We start from the raw sequence: 21,052 nt of genomic DNA on the forward strand, positions 1-21,052 counted from the left end.
GAGCATGTGGATCCTTCAGTTCATACTGTAGCCATATCCATATATATATATATATATATATATATATATATATATATATATATATATATATATATAAACAGTGTTGAAGTTAATGTATATTCCCACAATAGCAGGGGTTTTATTTATTTTTGTTCACCCTCTTGGGCCCTGATTCACCACTTTGACAAAGGAGCTGTAGTGATGGACAGTCTGAGGTTTCTTATGCAGATTTACACAGGAATACACTGCATGTGCTCACATAAATAAGTCAATGCTTTTATGACTATAGTATCCGTTTCTATTTATAACTGTGTAATAGAAGGTCATATACCTACGCAAAGCTAAATACAATGCTTATTTTGCCCAGCGATGAATAGCAATCACCTGGCTTTGCACAGATCTTCCATCTTGGCTTTGTTTTGGAAAATCAAGAAGTCATTTCTTGCATTCCTAGAAACCATATGACAGAATGTGGTAATTGGTGGCTGTAGGAGAAACAGTTCTTTCCTTCTATTTTTTTGCATAAACATTGTAATTTTCCAAATGGTCGTGTTTATGGTTATATGGTTGTTTTTCTTTCCTTTCTATCCAGTAACAAAGAGATTAGACAGAGACTAAGGCTGTGAATTTCACAATAGACTTCAACGGAAATTATTTCAGCTGGAGCTATCTGTAATACATTATATATATTAAAATTTTCAGAGAAAGATTGTTTGCTTCAGCAAGTTATAATTATTTAAAAGTTTGTTTTTAACAATTGTTCTAATCTAAAGACAAAACAGGAAACTTCTTATTATCTGTGCTTATGGCTTTTTTATCTCTTACCTGACTCTCGTGTACACAGCTAGTGTAAACCTGCCTGCTTGTGTGTTTGTTTTGGGGTGCAAGCCAGTCTTCAGAGGTTTCAATGGATATGGTTTCAGTGAGACCAAATTCCTGAAACAGAGTGACCATATGAAGAGGAACTCCCTGCAGCGAGTCAAGAAGGTCCCACAGTCAGACACTGCAGTCCTGCTGTGGCGAATCAGGAAGGACTCGCAATCAGACACTGCAGTCCAGCCGCAGTGAGTCAGGAAGAGCCTGCAATTAGATACTGCAGTCCAGCTGTGGCGAGTTAGGAAGGACTCGCAGTCAGACACTGCAGTCCAGCTGTGGAAAATTAGGAAGGACTCACAATCAGACACTGCAGTCCAGCCACAGTGAGTCAGGAAGAGCCTGCAGTTAGATACTGCAGTCCAGCTGTGGCGAGTTAGGAAGGACTCGCAGTCAGACACTGCAGTCCAGCTGTGGCGAGTCAGGAAGGGCCCACAGTCCAGCTGCGGCCATTTATGATGTAGGTTTGTGGTGGAGATGTAATTGTGTAATTTCATGCAACGTAAACCGTGCAGCTTTTCTGTAGTGGTTAGAGGTGTGTGTTGAATGTGCAGCAGGATTGTGCAAAGACGAAGCTACTCGAAGCTACCTTAATAAAATCATTTTTCATTTATCCTTTGCAAAATAGAGAATAATATTATACAGAAAAAATGATATTCTGCTGTAATTTTTTCAAAAACATAAAACAATTATGTACCTAATAATGTTCTCTCTTGATATTTGCTTAGTTTTCTAATTTTTTTTGCTTGTCATTATCTTGATTTTTTCCTCATACGAAGGAATCCTAATTTAATCAAGCCCGGAGTGGCCATAAAATAAATTTTATGTTGAAAAAGAACCTTAATACCTCCCAACACCATACATTCTGCACTGCACATTTTTTTTTTCTTTCACAGATTAAAGAAAATTCTTCCTTAGTATCTCTTTGCAGTACTTCTCTTAATGCCTCGCTTATGGATAAGACACAATGTGCTTGCCACCTGCTCTTTACTCAAATCCCATCTGAGACAAATACACATGTATAAAAAGTCCATTGCAGTCAATCAATGCCATGATGAATGGCTCAAAACCCACTTAGTCTAAGTAAAACATTCACCATGACTGCCTCCCCTGGCTAACAATTGCTAATAAATTAAGCAGGTAGCAGAGTCCTGATTGTCTTGATGGCGCGATCATATTTCATTTTCTTGGCACAACATACTGGAAATTTGCCTGGGCTGATGCGTGCCTGCTTATGCAAGTGAGCCCATAAATGCCCGTGAAATGGCCAGTTCTGGTGGGACAATTAAGATCGGGCGTATAAATTAGGATGCCAAGCCTAGTTACTGAGATGAGTGCACAGTCAAATGGGCAGCAGAGAGCTGCAATTAACTTTTTATACATGCATATTCATTTCAGATATGATTTCAGTAAAGGGCACCTGAATCTGACACCAGAACAGTTCTCTCTAAGGATTAAAGGATCTAGAACTCAAGCTGCAAGTTCTAGGACAGCAGACTGAGACACAGTGAAGCTACAGTATGTTGCCATCCAGCTCCCATCAAGCAGGAAACCACTGGCCCAAAAGCAACAGCGAGCAGGTCAGCACCCCTGACAGAACCCCAAACATCACATTGCGTTCAAATATTACAGCAGTCCACCATTCACCCCTTATCGGTTTATTGCTTTCTATTAAGTTCAGCAGGATCTGGTCACAGATATGAAAAGCTATATAGTCACAACTACATTAAGCGAAAAGCTAAATGAATGGTTTATAAACAAAAGATATTGTGGTAACACTTAAGGCTGTTATAAATAATGAATATTTATTCATTATTAAGTAACAATTATTATTATTATTATTATTATTATTATTATTATTATTATTATCACTGAGAGCTTCAATGTGGATTTTGAAGTATTATAATCAACAAAATAATGCCTTATGACTGCATATGAAGGTATTTATAATTGAATGTATTTATAATGCATTATTTATAATTTAAATGAATAGTTTAAGTGCACTTCAGCCTTTCACAAGTCACAATAAATCTGAACACTGCATGCATTTTGCAGTGGTCTGTATGTCAGACAGGGCTGCAGCTTGAGGTCTGTAGAGGATGGAATAGAGCAAGGCTACAACACAACAAGACAAAAATCCAGTGATAAAATATACTGCATTTTAATATTTCATATATTCATTTACTAAATAGTTCCTGTTTTGATTTATTAAATCAGCGTATAAATGTAATCCTCCCCCGCCCCCAATGAAAACCCTGGCCTACAATAATGTATTCAACGTTTATATAAGTAAATATAATCTTATTTTAAATATTGTATATAATTAAAGTACTTCTTAATTGGTGGTTTTAATTTTAGGTCCTTGCATTTAGTTATCCTTAAATGGTATAATAGTGATTCTGTGCACCTAAAATTATGGGTAGAATTCTTCTGAGGTCGTAATCACGTTTAGATAGTAAGACTCTCCTACTGTAAATAGTCCAAGCAATTGAAGCAGATTTGTGGAGGCACAGGGACTCAGCAGGGGCACAGTGGGTCGATTGAGGAGCCTGGTGAAGCTTGAGGTTTGGAAAATATGTCATGTAAGTGCAACAGTGGAACAACAAAAGCGCTTTTCTTTTTGTTACGAAGCCCATGGAGATACTAGTGCATGCAGTTGGTTACTATATTTCTATAACTTTGAAATGCAGACTCTTGACTCTGATCAAAACTTTACCCAGACAGGGTTTTGCTCAGAAGCCTTTGGCTACTTTATACTTTGTCTTGTTCAAAAATCACTGGATTGAATGTAAGGTTTATACTGGCTGGTGGACAGTTAAGGGTCGATGCATCGTTTGTGCCATAATCCCTTTCTCTTGTCATCAACCAGTGCATCGAGACTATGAGTCAATTATCATTTTTATAACAATGAAGGAACAGGGGGCCACTCATGAATGCAATTTTACAAGCATGGAGGGGGGGTCAAAAAAAGAACTATGAAGGATATGGAACTTGTAGTTTGCATTGATATGTTGTCTTTCTATATGAAAAATATAAATACCATTACAAATTTCATTAAATGTTTTTGCATCGTATCCACTGCTGTAGTACACACACAATATAAATCCAATGTGATATAATCTGGGCTCCATGGGCCAAAAGGAATTATTAGAGGCTACATATTTCAGTAAATATTCTTCAGTTATATGCCTTGCATACTGTATCCCTCTGCTGATCTGTTAAGGCTGGTGTGGTCATTGCATCATTCATCATAATAAAACAAACCATTCAAAGTTAAAGTATATCTTACTGTCAGCTTCCAATGTATGATGCGTTGACTCATACCCTGAGATGACATATTCTTCTCATTGGACCATAGGATAAACACAATTTAAATACTAAGGAATCTATCCATTCAATTTAAATACCTGCTAACCAGTAATATGGATATAACATATTAGGACATGTCTCTCACATCCTGCCCACCATGTCCAACAGATCCTCCAATCTCCTCCCTAGCGTGACCCTAACAGGCCACGCGTGTTACTTGCTTGTCTTACCCCTTGTTCCTACCCTCATGTTAATCATCTCCCAGCTGCTTCTCATTCATTCCCTCATTTGTTCTGTATCTACCTGCTTCCCAGTGCTCTGTTCCCCAGTCCAGCCATTAGCATCATTTGTTGCCTGTGCCCAGCCCAGAGTTAGTCTTCCCTTCAGACCCCTTGTGGTCCGGTTTGTTTCCCTGCACCGTTTTGCCCATAAAAGCCTCTTTTGTTTTCCTGAACATTTTCCCTTGAGCCCATTGTCCCTCGTATTGTGACAGTGACATTGAGACAGAGAGAAAAAGAGACATTTAGTCACTTAATTGGTGGGATCAGATTGTATAAATTGATACAGAAGGTTGGCATTGAAGCAGAATTAGCAATAAATAGATAATAAAAAAATATTAATGCGGAATTTTGAAGGAAGTCCTGCTTGGAGCATCCTTATTACAGCAAATGCCCAAGTAAGACCCTTTCTACTTCTCATTAATTACATTGATTGCATGGTGGCGCAATGGTTAGCGCTGTTGCCTCTTAGCAATAAGGTCCTGGGTCCTATCAGTGTGGAGTTCACATGATCTCCCTGTGTTCGCGTGGGTTTCCGCTTGAGGCTCCGGTAACCTCCCACGGTCCAAAAGCGTGCAGGTTGGTTGGCGAGTCTATACTCGTGCTGTGTGTGTGTGTGTGTATGTGTGTGTGTGCCCTGTGGTGTGTTGGCAACTGCCCAGGGTTTGTTCCTGCCTGTGCCCTTCTTCCCAGGATAGGCTCTATTATCTTATTATCTTGTAAATGGTCTGTGGGGTTAAAATACCCCAACACTTTTGATGTAGCTAATTTTAGGTTTATAATGGAACAATATAGATTTGCAGTAAGATTTCTTATGTAAACGTGAGATCCTGAAAGCGTGAGTGTCAAGCCAGATGCGTGAGAGTTGGCACCCCTGCGATACCATATTCAGTGGCATTCTCTGGAGTACAATTACAGCATCAGTCCTGTGACTATAGGAGCTAGAATTAAGTAATAATCCTGAACCATGGCTGAGACTTTGCTAGGGCCCCTACATGGAATTAATATCTACTATTAATAACCATGTTACTGATTTGCTGTAACTAACAACAGGAACCTAAAAAAATGCATGGTGCTACTGATTTCCTGCCACATTCTTTCAGCTCTCAGTACTTTGTCTGATAGATAGACTGCTGTCCCATAAAAGTCTGTCTGTCTGGCGACAATCAAGACTGCAGCTCTGTGACCAGGTAATAAGCAACCAGGCAGGGGTCTTCCTGGGGGAGGGAATACTGAGAGGAAGCCAACACTGCCTCACTTCCTGTCACACATAGCTGTCTCACGCAACGTTTTACAATGCTTCAGAACGAACACAATAGCCTGCCATAAAAACTGAAACTTAATTTTCTATTAATAATTCTTGAGGAAACCTACTTAAGGAATTTGGATTTTTTTAAATGCAAAGCATTGTTTTTGAGATCTATATTCAAACATATCATACTCCAACTTAATTTTGTTTTTTATTTGGAAAATTTAATATTTTGTCTAATTCTAATTGCCTCATATTTCTTCTAAGTGCACTTCCTGGCATATCTGGGGATTTCCAAAGCTGAGTAAGCAAATCGTGCCTCAGTTGTTTGATGTCCGTCTGCTTTAATAAGGTACAGCACTATTCAATGTAAGAGAGCACTTACTGTATACATCTACTGTAACACACACACACACAAACACCTCATCAATACTATCTCCCTCATAGAACCCAGAAGGGTCCACACAAAACCGCATTCCTCTGCATTATACAAAACAGGGTTTTCATTGTCTGATCATTACCAAAATATGTGATTTTACCCTCTTGCTTGAACGATAAGGGCCAGACTGAAAGGTTACCTTTGCACACAATACATTTGTTGGCATTTCAAAATTAGTGTGGGCCTCATTTACGCACCCCTGCTCAGTGAATCCCTGTATACCACTGGAAACTTTGGTGGTGATTATGATCTCAGAGTTTTATTGCAAATATATCCATCCATCAGTCCATCCATCCATCCTTCCATCCATCCATCATGCATCTAAGTCAGTATCAGATAGGTTGGCCATATTTTGCTTTGCATAAAAAAAGAATACTGGGGGAAAGGAGGCAAAGAGAGGAACCAAAGCAATGCAAATATTCACACAGAAAGTATTCTGACTGTAGAACTCAAATGTCGACATGAAACAAAGTAAAATCCCAGCGATTTCGGTCTTTTCAGGTCCCAAAAAAGACAAGTTTCTAAAAAAGAAGACACACAGTCACTCTAGCATCAGAACATGTCTAGCCCTCAAAAGTTTAAATTAGCACAGATAATCAAGAAAAGAATATCTCAGAAAATATCAAAACTGAGTTTTCCCACCATTTCTTGTATATAGAGACAGCTACCTTCCTGTAAAATGTTCTCTGTGGTCTATTTTTGTCACCACAGGCTAATGTTCTTGCGGTGTCAACAGTAAGATATGCTGTACTGTATATGTGGCGGCCATTTTGTGTTTGAGTGTTACTCTAATTACAGGTAATAGGATACTAATCTGTAGAGGGTATAACACATTTAGAAGGCACACCACAAATAGGCTACAGGAAGCCACAGCCTATATCTTAAATATGTATCTACCTTGAATGAGTTTATATAAGATGCCCTGAAGCACTGTTGCCTGGTTTCATTCCTTCATCATGCTGCGACACATAGCATGTGCATGATACACTAACGAGCTAATGTATCTCTTTGATGTAAAGCAGCTGCGGATGAGCTGGAGGTGGCCTCAGTTACTGTAAATACTTTAAACATTATATTCAGCTGCTATCATTTATATCTATACCATATTCAGTTTGTTTCATTGTTATGAACTGGACTTCTGTGCCTTTTCTTTCAGGTGCTACATCTTTCCCTCGGGTGCTATGTAATTTTTTAACACTTATATCGTAAGTTCTTTGTGCCCCTTCCATAATCTTCATTCCGTATTTTGCTTCCTCTGCTAAAGCATAGGCGCAGAAAGACATGTTAGCGTAGCGTAGTTAAAGTCCATGAACTGAAACATACAGATAACAATATTGGAGCAGTGTGTGGAAAATGCTAAAGTGCCAAAATTTGTTGCTAAAATGGTATCATTGATGTTGCAATCAAAAACAAGTTCATTATACAGGCAAATAAACATGAATATATCCACAATAGGAATTCGATAGAAGGTTTGTCCCCAGAACGTATTTACTTTTTATAGCCCACTCCGCTCCTGCTTTAGAGATATCCGAGGAATGCTGAGCTGCTTTGGTCTCATAATGGACCCATAAATCCGCCTGTAGTAAAAAAAGATCCCCAACAGTGAAGGCCTGCGTCAGCCTGCATCCATGATGCAACTCAGCCTTTGTCTTCCTAATTTCCTTGGCACACCCAACCAAAGAGAGAACGCTCAAACTGAGCACATTGACTGTGCATAAATCACACAGAAACAGCAACTTTGTGCCTTGCTGTGCATGTCACAGATCTTATTCGGAAAAAAAATGTTACTTTTTCCTGGCATCTGATTTGCATTAGTTGTCATCTACATGACAATGATCAGTTATTCAAAATGATGCATCTCACAGGTTCAAAGGTTGGTGACATTTTTTATTTTCAAATTTTTACATTTTCTTGCCTCAGCAGGAAACTCCATGCATGCAATACACAAACTCCATGCATGTGATACACAAACTCCATGCATGCGATACACAACCTCCATGCATGCGATACACAAACTCCATGCATGCGATACACAACCTCCATGCATGTGATACACAAACTCCATGCATGCGATACACAAACAACAACAAACAAAGTCCTCTTGACATAAGGATCTAAGGAATTGAATGCCTGTTTTTCTCACATATCTTATATATTTTGTACTTGTATTAGGTAAACACTAATACTCTTTCTGCCTCTTACACAGCAAATGCAGGTTTTGTCATTTTTTAATAGTTTCGGTAAATGTTCATACCTCATTGAAAGAACATATATTTTTCAGCCTTTATGCCCTGAAAGAAAAATGTACCAGGATCAATTACACCAATGTTTAATTATGATGTGTGAGCCAGCCCACTGTAATGGGTCACAGTCGGCTGTATTGAGCCACGCTGACTGCCTTTCTTGTATTAGACTTGTCTCACCTCTCTGTTCTGATAATACTTACCCTTGGCTTCTATGTGTGGTCAATAGACACTCAATATCATGGGCTTCATTAAACGGATGTCTTAAACTGAGAAAATGTCTTGACAGTGAAAACTCATGATGCAGAGAGAGAGATGAATGACAGGTGATCGTCCCCAGTGCTTCGGTCTTTGCCTCAGGCTGATGGTAAGCTGATGTGCTGGTGCTTCTAGCTTGTCTTACGTGTGTTGCTGAGTGAATCCATGCCTCTTTACTGCCAAAACAGAAGGTATGCTTTTAGAACCCCATAGCTGGAATAGCTGGGAATTTCCACCTGTAGAGGAACACAGCCAACACAAGCAATGGAACAAAAAATTCACACATAGCGTGTAATGGTGTGCTGACATTCGGACCTCTGACTAAATCAAAGTTGGTTTTTCGGCCATGTACTTGGACAGAGAACTTTGACAGACAGAAACTCATTCTTCAGTATGTCCTTTAGAATGTATGTTAGCAAATAATATAATGTTCCATCAGAAATATTACAGGACTTCTACTGTAGTTATGCCAGACCATTTTGTACAGGCTGCTGCCAGGCTTTGCTCATTAGACGACAAAGCGATGTGTAAGAGCTCAGCTAGGCTCATAAACAGTGTGATTCACTGGGGAATTACCTATAGCCCACAGAATCGCTTTCATTCTGCTCAGCCAGTACCATCCTGCCACTCTACGATACATAATCACAATGTAATATTAATTACTCTACTCATCGATTCTGGGTTAATGAGCCAAGATAAATTAAATGAAAGAAGCAGATATTTGTTTATGACATTATTAATGTGAGACATTAGCATTTCACGTTCAGATCATTATTAACTCTCTAATCTTTCGGGTTTTCAAAGTTAATAGGATATATAACAACCAGTACCTGCCCTGTATGTTTTTAACTGTTTCATGTTGCTGTAGTATAAAGTACCTCACTGTGCCCTTCTCAAAACCACAGCGTGCTTGGGAGGGAGGTCATTGCCTTCTTGCAGCTTGGGAAGACAATACAAACATGGACAATTTATTGCATGTGCTCATTTAATTGAATTCTTATGAATGTGTTTAGCTGCATGAAATACGTCTCCTCTTTTTGTAACTTTTTTAAGTATTAGTGATACAGTCTGGGTCACATGACCATGCATTGTTCTAAAACAGGGGTCTCGAAGTGCAGGCCTGCAAGACTGTTCTATCTGCCTCACAACATGTTTTTTAATCATTATTAAATCTGATCGATGGGGTTCCACAGGGAATGAAAAGCTAATCAATTGTCATCACGAATGTCCCTCCCTGTTCTTTTGCAGACAGTGCACTTCGCCACTTAACGTTACTTGCATTGTCTGCTTCCTCGGAACACTCTGACATCTTTTGACTATATTAGTTGGCTAGCCAGTTCACCAATCGATGCTGTTCACTCCTGCAGACGTGTCACGCCTTTGATGTAATAATTTTATATTATTAGCCTGTTTGTGTGTCTCACAGATATTAACATATTGAGATGTCATAATTTAAACCATGATTATGATAAAACCTTTTCAGATTATTTTGTCTCACAGTTTACTGTCATACCATTGCAACCCCAGTTAAAAAATTCCAAAATCCAGGTTTTATTAAGTAAAACTATGGATTAAGCATAAACGTATAAGGATATTTATATCAAGGTGTGAGTTATATTAGTATTACGCTGGCTTGCTTTTTTCATTCTCTGGCTATCAGTAGCATCGTAACAATAATATTTTCATTAATCCGACACTGCAAGAAGAAGCCTAGGTACTTTTTTTTGCCATTTCTGACCCAGTGCTCTACAGAGAGGAAGCTCTCAATCTCAGCTGCCAGGAATCAGTGTTCGCAAGACAAAAAAGTAGACAACACGTCTGGCAATTATTGTTCAAAGGTCAAACAGGTCTGTGTAAGAACGAAAACAACAGCCATCTGTGTTTTTTTCCTCACTGCCTTGTGAAATTCTACTGAAAAATTATATTTAGCGGATTATGTCATGATAGCAGTTTTCTGTCCAAGGACTATTCATCCCCAAGCAAAAGCTGACATCCACACTGAAATGTAAAGCAATGGACCAGTAATGTGATGTTTGGGTCGGTTACTGTGGGTCTCTATGCTGACCAAACATGTTTTCTCTCTGTTTTTGTTGTTTTTGTTTGATTTTGGTAAGATTGCTTTGTTACATAAATATCTGTAATGGTTTTGGTGCAGTGAGAATGCAGTGGGACCGCTCTCACTAGGGTACCCTGTAATCTACACAATGGATGTGATGACAGAGCACACTATGTTTACACACTTGTGCCATTTGTCCACCACAACAAAACAAGCTTAAAGCTAACAGAGTTGCAAAATACTAAATGTCATTTTCTGTTTTTTTCCTGCATAATGTAAGCCTTATCAGTGTACACCCCCGATCCAGTGATGTAAACATATTTACTCTCCTTTCCTAAATATTTTGACTTGCCACCGTTTTTGTTATGTATCCCTCAATATTATTTCTCTGCTTGGAATTGGTACAACCAATTTAAAATTCTATTCGTTTTTATTTCCAACCTCAATAACATCCATCAATCCAACCCCATGTAGGTGTGAGTACGCGCAGTTTCCACAAATAATTAAATTGTGTTTGGTGGGCAACACTGCTGCCTCACCGGTACAAGGTTCGAATTGTGTCTGTGTAGAGCTGTACACATTATCTTGTTTGTGAGGTTTTCCCAAGTCATGTTGCTGGGCAGATCGGTGGCTCTCAGTTCCAATGTGTTTGTGTGGTTGTTTACCTTGTGAGAGAAGGGCTACCCATCCCGGGCTCCCCTGCCCTCTGCTTCCGGTGCTTCACCGGAGCCCTGATAAGGATACGAAAATAGAAAGGTGGGCAGATATAATAACATCCTCTCTTTTATGTTTTTGTGCATTTGCTCTTTGAGTCAGGTCAAGTCGTGAAGGTTTTATTGTCCACGGTGCAGCATATAGTCAGCACTGACGGGGGGGTTCACAATGCTTAAGGTGCAAAACACAAGACAGAGTGAACCAGGGGGGCTGGTAAAAGTTAAAATGACCAACACCAATCGGGGGGAGGCAGGTGAGAAGCAGGGTATTTATTGTCCTGACAGGCTTGGGGAAGAAGCTGTTGCTGAATCTGGCAGATGGGAGCAGGACACAGAGTCTGTGGGAAGGAAGGGGGGGTCTTTGTGGGGTGCTGGAGGCTTTGTGGATGGAGTGTTTCTGGAAAATGTCCTTGATGCAGGACAGAGAGACAGGATAGAGAGACAGAACAGAAAGACAGGACAGAGAGACAGAAAAGAGAGACAGAACAGAGAGTCAGAAAAGAGAGACAGGACAGAGAGACAGGACAGAGAGTCAGAAAAGAGAGACAGAACAGAGAGACAGGACAGAGAGACAGGACAGAGAGACAGGACAGAGAGTCAGAAAAGAGAGACAGAACAGAGAGACAGGACAGAGAGACAGGACAGAGAGTCAGAAAAGAGAGACAGAACAGAGAGACAGGACAGAGAGACAGGACAGGGAGACGGGACAGAGAGACAGGACAGAGAGACAGAAAAGAGAGACAGAACAGAAAGACAGGACAGAGAGACAGAAAAGAGAGACAGAACAGAGAGTCAGAAAAGAGAGACAGGACAGAGAGACAGGACAGAGAGTCAGAAAAGAGAGACAGAACAGAGAGACAGGACAGAGAGACAGGACAGAGAGACAGGACAGAGAGTCAGAAAAGAGAGACAGAACAGAGAGACAGGACAGAGAGACAGGACAGGGAGACGGGACAGAGAGACAGGACAGAGAGACAGAAAAGAGAGACAGGACAGAGAGACAGGACAGAGAGACAGAACAGAGAGACAGGACAGAGAGACAGGACAGGGAGAAAGGACATGGAGGTCCCGATGATTATATTTGCTATATGCACTATCCACTGCAGGCACTTGTGGTCTTTGACTTTGCAATTCCGGAACCACACAGTGATTCAGCTGCTCAGAACACTACTCTGTATGGAGCCCCTGCAGACCGTGGTGAGGATGAGGGGTGGGAGACCTGCGCTCTTCAGCTGCCACAGGGACTGGTGATGCTGTTGTGCCTTCTTGACTAGAGCAGTGGTGTTGAGATTCCAGGTGAGGTCTTCTGCTAGGTGCACGCGAAGAGGTTTGGTGCTACGGATTCTCTCCACCTCAGATCCCTCAATACTCACCGGAGAATGGACAACCTGGGCCTTCTTTTCCATCTTATCCACAATGAGAGATACACATTGTTGTCCTTTGGCATTTGACCAGTATTTTGCAGTACAATCATGGGTCAGCAGGGTGAACAGAAGTGGGCTGAGCACACAGCCTAGGGGCACCAGTGCTCAGTATGGTGGTACTGGAGAGGTTACCCAAGCAGAAGGTCTGGGGTCTCTCAATGAGGAAGTCCAGGATCCATTTGACAGAGGGGTGTTGAAGCGCAGTAGTGGGAGCTTCTCAGTCAGCTTCTGAGGGATGATGGAACTGAAAGCTGAACTGAAGTCACCGAGCAGCATTCTTATATAGGAGTTCATTCTGTCCAGGTGTGATAGAGCCAGATGTACAGCTGGGGATTTGGCATCGTCAGTGGAATAGGTGGGACTGTAGGCAAACGAGACACTGCAAATTGTTTTCATTTTACTCCTTTCCTGCTGAAGTCCTATTAAAAGTTTGAAATCACTTATCCATCCAGAGTGTCACAAAGGGCAGAAAATAGATATGTTCTCATTGTGCTATTGTTTTGTAAAGATAAAAGCAAGTCTTTCCTTTTGAATGGTGGGAAGTCTTTTGTGGGCTTTATTTGTTATTTATTATAAATTAACATTAAAATGGTATCATTTCAGTGTTGAAATCAACAAAATACAGATAACATATCAAAATATTCAGCCCATAATATTTCTATTATTTGTCTTTTTTTTTCCAATTTTCTCTGTAATTAGCATGAACACCGCTATTGTTTTCTATGAAAATGAGTCCATTCAGAACAAAACAACGTCATTCCACAGGGTACAAAGTCAGAGTCTAATGTTTATGTAGCACCTTTTAACAAGAAACACTGGGCAGAACCGAATCCGTAAGTGTTTGATGCCCCACAATGGGAAGGCTGGTGTTATAATAATAAGCACTCGTGGTTCACAGAGCCAAAAGCCAGCCAGTTCACAAGTGACTTGTACACTTCGACAAAGGCCAGGCTCCTGAGAGTATTCTGCCTTTCTCAGTAGGTTTTTAAACTTCTGCTGTTATGAATCACTGGATTTCTGAAATTTCATCACTGTCAGTAGCACCTTGAGATAGTGTTCCAATGACTCTCCATGATATGTCCTGCATCTGCAAACTATACGATGTGTGAACAAGTTCATACAAATCCTGATAGCATGTGCAGATGTAGAATAGAATAGAATAGAATAAACCTTTATTATCCCACGAATGAGAAATTTAGGTGTTACAGAGCTCTTGCACAAAAACGTAATATAGAACAATAGGAGCAGGTAGATACACAAAGATATAAATACAAATGTACAAAAGTTTTGGAAATAAATGAAGATGTACAGAGATATGTACAAAATGTACAGAGATATGTACACAAGTGCGGGGGTGGGGTGGGGTGTGAATGATCCTGGTTACAGCATGTGATATGTCAGTTAAACATATATGAGTAAAAAATACTCACGCTAAACTGTTATAATGTCTGACAGCCGCTGGTAAGAATGACCTGCGGTAGCGCTCCTTCCTACACTGTGGGTGTAGAAGTCTATTGCTGAATGAGCTGCTCAGAGCTCGTACAGTCTCATGCAGGGGGTGGGAGGTGTTGTCCATAATGGATGTTAGCTTAGACCGCATCCTCTCATCCCCAACCTGCTCGATGGATTTCAGTGGGCAGCCCAGGACAGAGCTGGCCCTCTTCACCAGTTTGTCCAATTTCCCCCTGTTCCTCTCTGCAATTCCACCACACCAGCAGACCACAGCATAAAAGATAGCAGATGCTACCACAGTGTCATAGAAGGACCTTAAGAGAGTCCTGTTCACCCCAAAGGATCTTAGCCGCCTAAGCAGGTGAAGACGACTTAGACCCTTTTTGTAAACTGCCTCAGTGTTTGTAGACCAGTCCAGTTTGTTGTTTAGGTGAACACCCAGGAATTTGTACTCCTTCACCGTTTCAATGTCCAGACCCTGGATGTTCACCGGTGTAGTAGGAGAAGACTTCTTGCTGAAGTCAATCACCAGTTCCTTCGTCTTGCTGGCATTAATATGAAGATGGTTCAGTTCACACCAGCTGACAAAGCGATCGATGACCCCCCTGTATTCCAGCTCGTTCCCCTCTGACACCCGACCAACAATGGCAGTGTCGTCTGAAAACTTCTGTAGATGGCAAGTGTCCGTGTTGTAATTGAAGTCCGCAGTGTATAGGGTGAAGAGAAAAGGGGCGAGTACTGTTCCTTGTGGGGCCCCCGTGCTACAGACTACCACCTCAGACACACAGTCCCGGAGTCTCACATACTGGGGTCTCCTGGTGAGGTAGTCCGTAATCCACGCAGACAACTGATGGTCCACTCCCGCTCCCTCTAACTTCCCCCTCAGCACTGAGGGCCGGATTGTATTGAAGGCACTTGAGAAGTCAAAGAACATGACTCTCACAGTGCTCCTAGCCGTCTCTAGGTGAGAGAAGGCCCGATGCAGCAGGTAGATGACAGCGTCATCCACCCCGATGTTCGGCTGGTAGGCAAATTGCAGCGGGTCCAGATCCCTCCTGACTAGCGGGCGAAGGTGGTGAAGTACAATCCTCTCCATGGTCTTCATCAGGTGTGAAGTCAGGGCAACAGGTCTGAAGTGGTTCAGCTCCTTGGGGTGCGTTGTCTTTGGGACCGGCACCACGCAGGACGTCTTCCACAGAACGGGGACCCTCTCCAGACTGAGACTGAGGTTAAAGATGTATGTGATGACCTGGCACAGTTGACCTGCGCAGTCCCTCAACAGTCTGGAGCTGATTCCATCTGGACCTGCGGCCTTCCTGGTTTTCATCTTCATCAGCTGACTCCGCACCTGGTCAGTTGTGATGGAGAGGCCACAGTGTAGGTTGTGGGTGGGTGACTCCTGCTGAACGGCATGGGGGGGAGGGGCAGTAAGGCCGTTGGGGGACAAAGGGGGCAGATGAGGTGCCGCCAATATCCCCGGTGCTGTGACTACTGTGGGGGGTTGCAGGGAGGTGTGAAGGAGGTGTGATGAGCTCTGGTGGATAGGGGGGGGTTGGGCTACTGAGTCAAACCTGTTAAAGAACTGGTTCAATCTATTAGCCCAATCCTGGTCGCCAGACTCCGGATCCCCTCCACTCGCCTTGCTCCGTCCGGTGATGATATTAAGTCCCTTCCACACCCCTCTTGTGTTGCTCTGCTGGAGCTGCTCCTCCAGCTTCCTCTTGTATCTGTTCTTTCCCCGCCTTATCTCTCTCCTTAGCTCCTTCTGGACTCTCCTAATTTCCTCTCGTTCTCCGGATCTGAAAGCCCTCCTTTTTTGCTCCAGCAGAGTCCTCAGGTCTGGACTCCAAATAATACCAAATGTAGTATTATTTGGTAAGATGTCCTTACTGGAATCAGCATCAATAATATGGGGGAGGGAAAAGCAGTGCCCCTGTGACAACATGCATGCCCCCTATGGCCCCCCGAAATACATATACTACCTGGGTCTGAAATATATGTATTAAATGTAGTATGATTATTACTATTACTATTATTACTATTACATTAATATATGATGGCTAAAATTTTGTGCACTGGGAACAGGCGAAACACAAGCGTATGCACATTTTCTTGATGGACTATAGGTGCTAGGTGGTCAAATCTCTTTAGTTGGTGAAAAGTTAACGACAGAAAAAAATAAAGCTGGTGGAAGCAAGAAAGTCTAAGTAAGAAATCAGAGTGAGTCACATATTTGTAAAACCTGTAAAATGTAACTGCAAAGCACTGCATGAATGACTTATTGGTTTTCAAAATCGTCTTTTGCTTCTTAATGCTGGCAATGTAGTGTAAATAATACTTGGAGGACATTAAGGTCAAACACATCTGGCTCCCCTAACAGAACAACTGGAACCAGTCTGGTCCTCCCAGTTGAAATGGCCAAGGATCTCCACTGTGTCTCATACTGTATCATTATATTCTGCTGCATTTACAGGCTGGAATTAGAAATATAATCTATACAGTGATGGTGGATGACAAATAGCAGATGATAAATACTAAAATTACCAACTGAGGATTCTGGGACTTTATCGAATTTAATATTAAACATCCCATATCCATTATCAAAAGAAATGGTTCATATTAATACTGTTACTGCAGGCATAAAGGTGGTGAGGATTCACTTGTGACTCCATGATAAAAAGAGATTTATTAAACAAAAACAGAAGATACAAGGGAACCAGACAACACCAGGAACAGAAGTAGGAGAAACCCACAGGAGAGTAACCCACAGGAGAGTAACCCACAGGAGAGTAACCCACAGGAGAGTAACCCACAGGAAAGTAACCCACAAGAGAGTAACCCACAGGACCATGGGCAATGACAGACTGAGGAGAAGGACAAAGGCAAGCATTTAAATACACTGAACCCAACGACTGACAGAGGGCAGGTGTGGATATACAGAACTAGGGGCAATGAGGAGCAGGTGAGGGCAATGCAATCAATTAATCAGTTAAGGCACAGAATAACAGGTGGAATAAATTACAGACACGGGGACTATGGGAATATTGTCAAATACTGAGGGCAAACACTAGGAAAAACTAGGAATCCAAACACAAGCAGAACAGAATTAAACCTGACACAAGTAGGATAAACCAAAACAGGGAAGCAAAGATAACTAATAAACACTATAAACAGAAAACCAGTAAACAAACAAAATAGGTGACGCTAGTTCCAGACCAGCCGCAAACCCAAAACTGGCAGGTTCTCATCCTCTGCACACTCAGCCTACTGAGCTGTGCAGTTGTGCAGGGAGCAAGGGAAACACACTAGGGACTTAGAACTAAGACAGAGGAAACAGGATGGCCAGCAACACCTGCTGGCCGAACGGGGTACTGAACACATAGGACAGGGATGGACGGGAAGCGACCCTTACAAAGACACCAATCTGAATCTATATTGAGCTAATTAAGACATAAAGTGCAAAGTGATGAATTATTACTCTATAACGAAAAATAAAAATGAAGTACAAAAATCTGAGAGTTTTCAGCTGGGTTATTATTGGAAATTACTCTTTTTAAAAAAGAATAATAAGAATTTTAAATCCCAGAATACTATGTAGTGAGGTGGTAAGGGGTTAATACTGCCCATCTCTTGTGAAGAAAGCACAGCCCTCATTGCAGGAAACAAAGGCATCAGTTTCCTGTTATACCAGGGGGTTTAAAGGGCTGCTCTCCACCAATCGAACATCATAGATAGAGTAAGGAAACCAACCCTGTCTGGTTTTACTATTGGTCTTTTAACAAAGTTTGATAGTGCGCCCTATTCTAGAGGTGTTTTGGTCAACAAACAGTACAAAATGAGAGTCCTTATATGCATAAACATACATCTCTGAGTAGCTTATCCTAACCGAGGAGCCTAACAAGGTGGACACACACTTGGGTACAGGCTGCCAAGCCGTCACAGGGCACATGCAGTCACACACACTATCATATTCAATGGACCACAATTAACCTAACTGCATGCTTTGGGACAACCGGAGGAAACCCACACAACAGACCATATATATTCCAACACCTCTGACTGCTCTGGTGTGTGTGTGTGTGTGTGTGTGTGTGTGTGTGTGTGTGTGTGTAATTTTTAATTTGGACTGGAAAACCATTGAATTATGAATCTCCGTGTGTACCTTCATGACTCTTGAAGTAACTTTCTCTTTTGTTTTTTTCATCATTCAACAACAGTAAATCCCCACAATACTCACATAAAACTTCTTCAGCGTTTCAGACAAAACAGTATTGTTTATTATTATTATTATGTTCGTTTTAGCATTCTTGTTTTCACGCGTATGATGCTGTTCAGGCAACAATCCCCGAGCTTCCTGCTGAGGAAGCCGGGGAAATACGTCTTACGTCCCAACCACAGACTGCTAGCGCATGTCTCCTGCTGTAGTATGCCATGCCTGATTGAGACGTGAGGTATCTGAAAGAGTTCCTAAAAATGCAATGAGGCTGAGAAGGTAAACCCATTCCCAAAAAAGAAAGCCTGTATTCGCGCAACTTGACTACTGTGGTCCGAACTGGATTGTATTTTTCTCTGAGTAAGTTTTCATCTATTTATATTCGTTACCGTTTAATTTAGCCCGCATGCACCGTATTGTGGGCAGCAGATCATTATTGTAGGAAGGCAGTCCCAAAATAAACTGAGGTGGGATGTGTTTCTGAAGATGTGTTATAAATTGCAATTTAAACACAAAAGGTTTTAACGATTATTTATTGACGTTTCTGTTTATTTATTGTATATACAATGTATATACAATAAATTGTATATGTGTTATTTTTGTATATGCAAGTTTTATTTTTGTTTCAGTCTTTCGGAGTATTTTTTAGGCTATTTGTAGTCTTAGTTAAAATGTTACGTTTGCTGCTCAAAACTAACTTTATCATTTTTCGCGGAACCTTTATAATAATTAGAATGCGACCATACATCCATTACAATGATATTAATTAGTAGTTCTCAATTAATATTGTAATATTTTTGTTATGCCATGAAGATTTTGTATGGAATTTAAACATAACGTTACGGTCTGTAGTTCGTTAAAAATAGTGTCTGTTTCCAGGTTTGTTTTTAATTTTCTAATAATGATCTTATAAACACGATGATTATACGATAGCTTCCTTTATTGTTATTTTTGTTGTTGTTGCTATTGCGCTTGTATTTTGTATTAATTGTATGCATTAATAATATTACTGAATACTACTGCTACTTCTATTACCAATACTACTACTACTACGGCCACTAATACCAATAATAATAATAATAACAATAATATAATAATTCACAGTGGATTCACAGTGCTATATTTTACTGAATTGGAAGGTGAATGGACGATCATTATATATATGACGATATATATATATAAAACTAAGTTTTGCTGGATAAAGAGTCGCACACAAGTGAATTTCTTGACACAACATTTTTAGTTCTTAAATAATACACTGCCCTAAATATAGTTCATGGCCACGATTAGTCATTCATCATTTATTCCCTTCAGTATTATAGAGAATGCGGGGGGGTCACAGCACGTTGAGAGTAGATAGTTTGAATAACACGAATGTTCTTTCATAATAATATAATAATAAGAGAATAATGGCTACTCTATATTTATCTATATCATGTACTGTCTTTGCAAGGCTTTAGCACTTATTGCTGTTTTTATGTCATTTTAAGCCAGTTTTGCATAATGTTTTTTTTTTACACTGATTTTCTAAGATTAAATTATTGATATTCAACACATTCCAAAATACCATTTAATCGGAAAACAAATAAAATGTTAAAATAACAACAACTTCGAGGTGAATCACTCGAAGGGACATTGGGACGTTTGTTGCCATTTCAATGTTGTGTTTCCAAGCTGTTGTACTGGCCTATGGGTGCGTCCTTAACATCCTTCCCTCATGTACTTCCTGCTTGGAGACTATTCTTTTGACTTTCAGTAGATTTCTTAGCAATTGGGGGGAGAAGCAACACCTTAGGAGTGGTGTGGTGGCTCAGTGACCGACATTTTAGTCTCATACCTCCAGGGCTGTGAATCTGTTTCTGCTCTTTGCTGTATCTGCATGTGGGGATTTTAATGTTATTTCTGCATTGATATATGTGTCCGTTGGTTGCTGAACTTTCTTTCAGTGCAGTTTAGGTGTTTTGCCATCTCTAAATTGTATGTACGTGTTGGTGTGTGTGTGTATGTGTCTGTGTGTGTGTGTGTGTGTGTGTGTGTGTGTGTGTGAGCAGGTATACCTATTCTTATGGGGACACAATGTCCCCATAACGTAACAAATATCCTTTTTTTTTCCCTCATGGGGACCGGTTTCCTGGTCCCCATAAGGGAAAACTCTATTTTATAAAAATCGGTGACTGCTATGAAAACGTTAAAAATGCAAAAACTCTTGTATTTTGCTTGGTTACTTATGGTTATGGTTAGGGCAGGGTGGGGGTTAAGGTTGTCATAGTTAGCGTTAGCATTTTTCCCAGAGAAGTGAATGAGCGGGCCCCATAAGGATAGGTATACCCTACATGTGCGTGTGTGTGTGTGTGTGTGTATGTGTGTGTGTGTGTGTGTGGTCTGAAAGAGGGTGTACCCTGACTTGTGCCCTGTGCTTCCTGGAACACGCTTGCTATGGCAGGAGAAGTACTTTGGGTGAAATGGAAGGACCAACGCCTTAGCTGAACATTTTTATTAAAGCAAAGAACAGAATGCAGACATTTATTACACAAAAAGCAATTTT

The 21,052-nt window shown here is 40.8% G+C and overlaps 1 protein-coding gene across 1 annotated transcript in view; it reads left to right on the forward strand.

Moving 5' to 3' along the window:
- The window catches only part of LOC125744895 (FYVE, RhoGEF and PH domain-containing protein 5-like), a 57,520-nt gene that overhangs the window by 4,093 nt on the left and 32,375 nt on the right, over positions 1 to 21,052 (forward strand). The window lies entirely within an intron of this gene.

The sequence above is a fragment of the Brienomyrus brachyistius genome, chromosome 6 (genome assembly GCF_023856365.1).
Source record: "Brienomyrus brachyistius isolate T26 chromosome 6, BBRACH_0.4, whole genome shotgun sequence".
NCBI classification, from domain to species: domain Eukaryota; kingdom Metazoa; phylum Chordata; class Actinopteri; order Osteoglossiformes; family Mormyridae; genus Brienomyrus; species Brienomyrus brachyistius.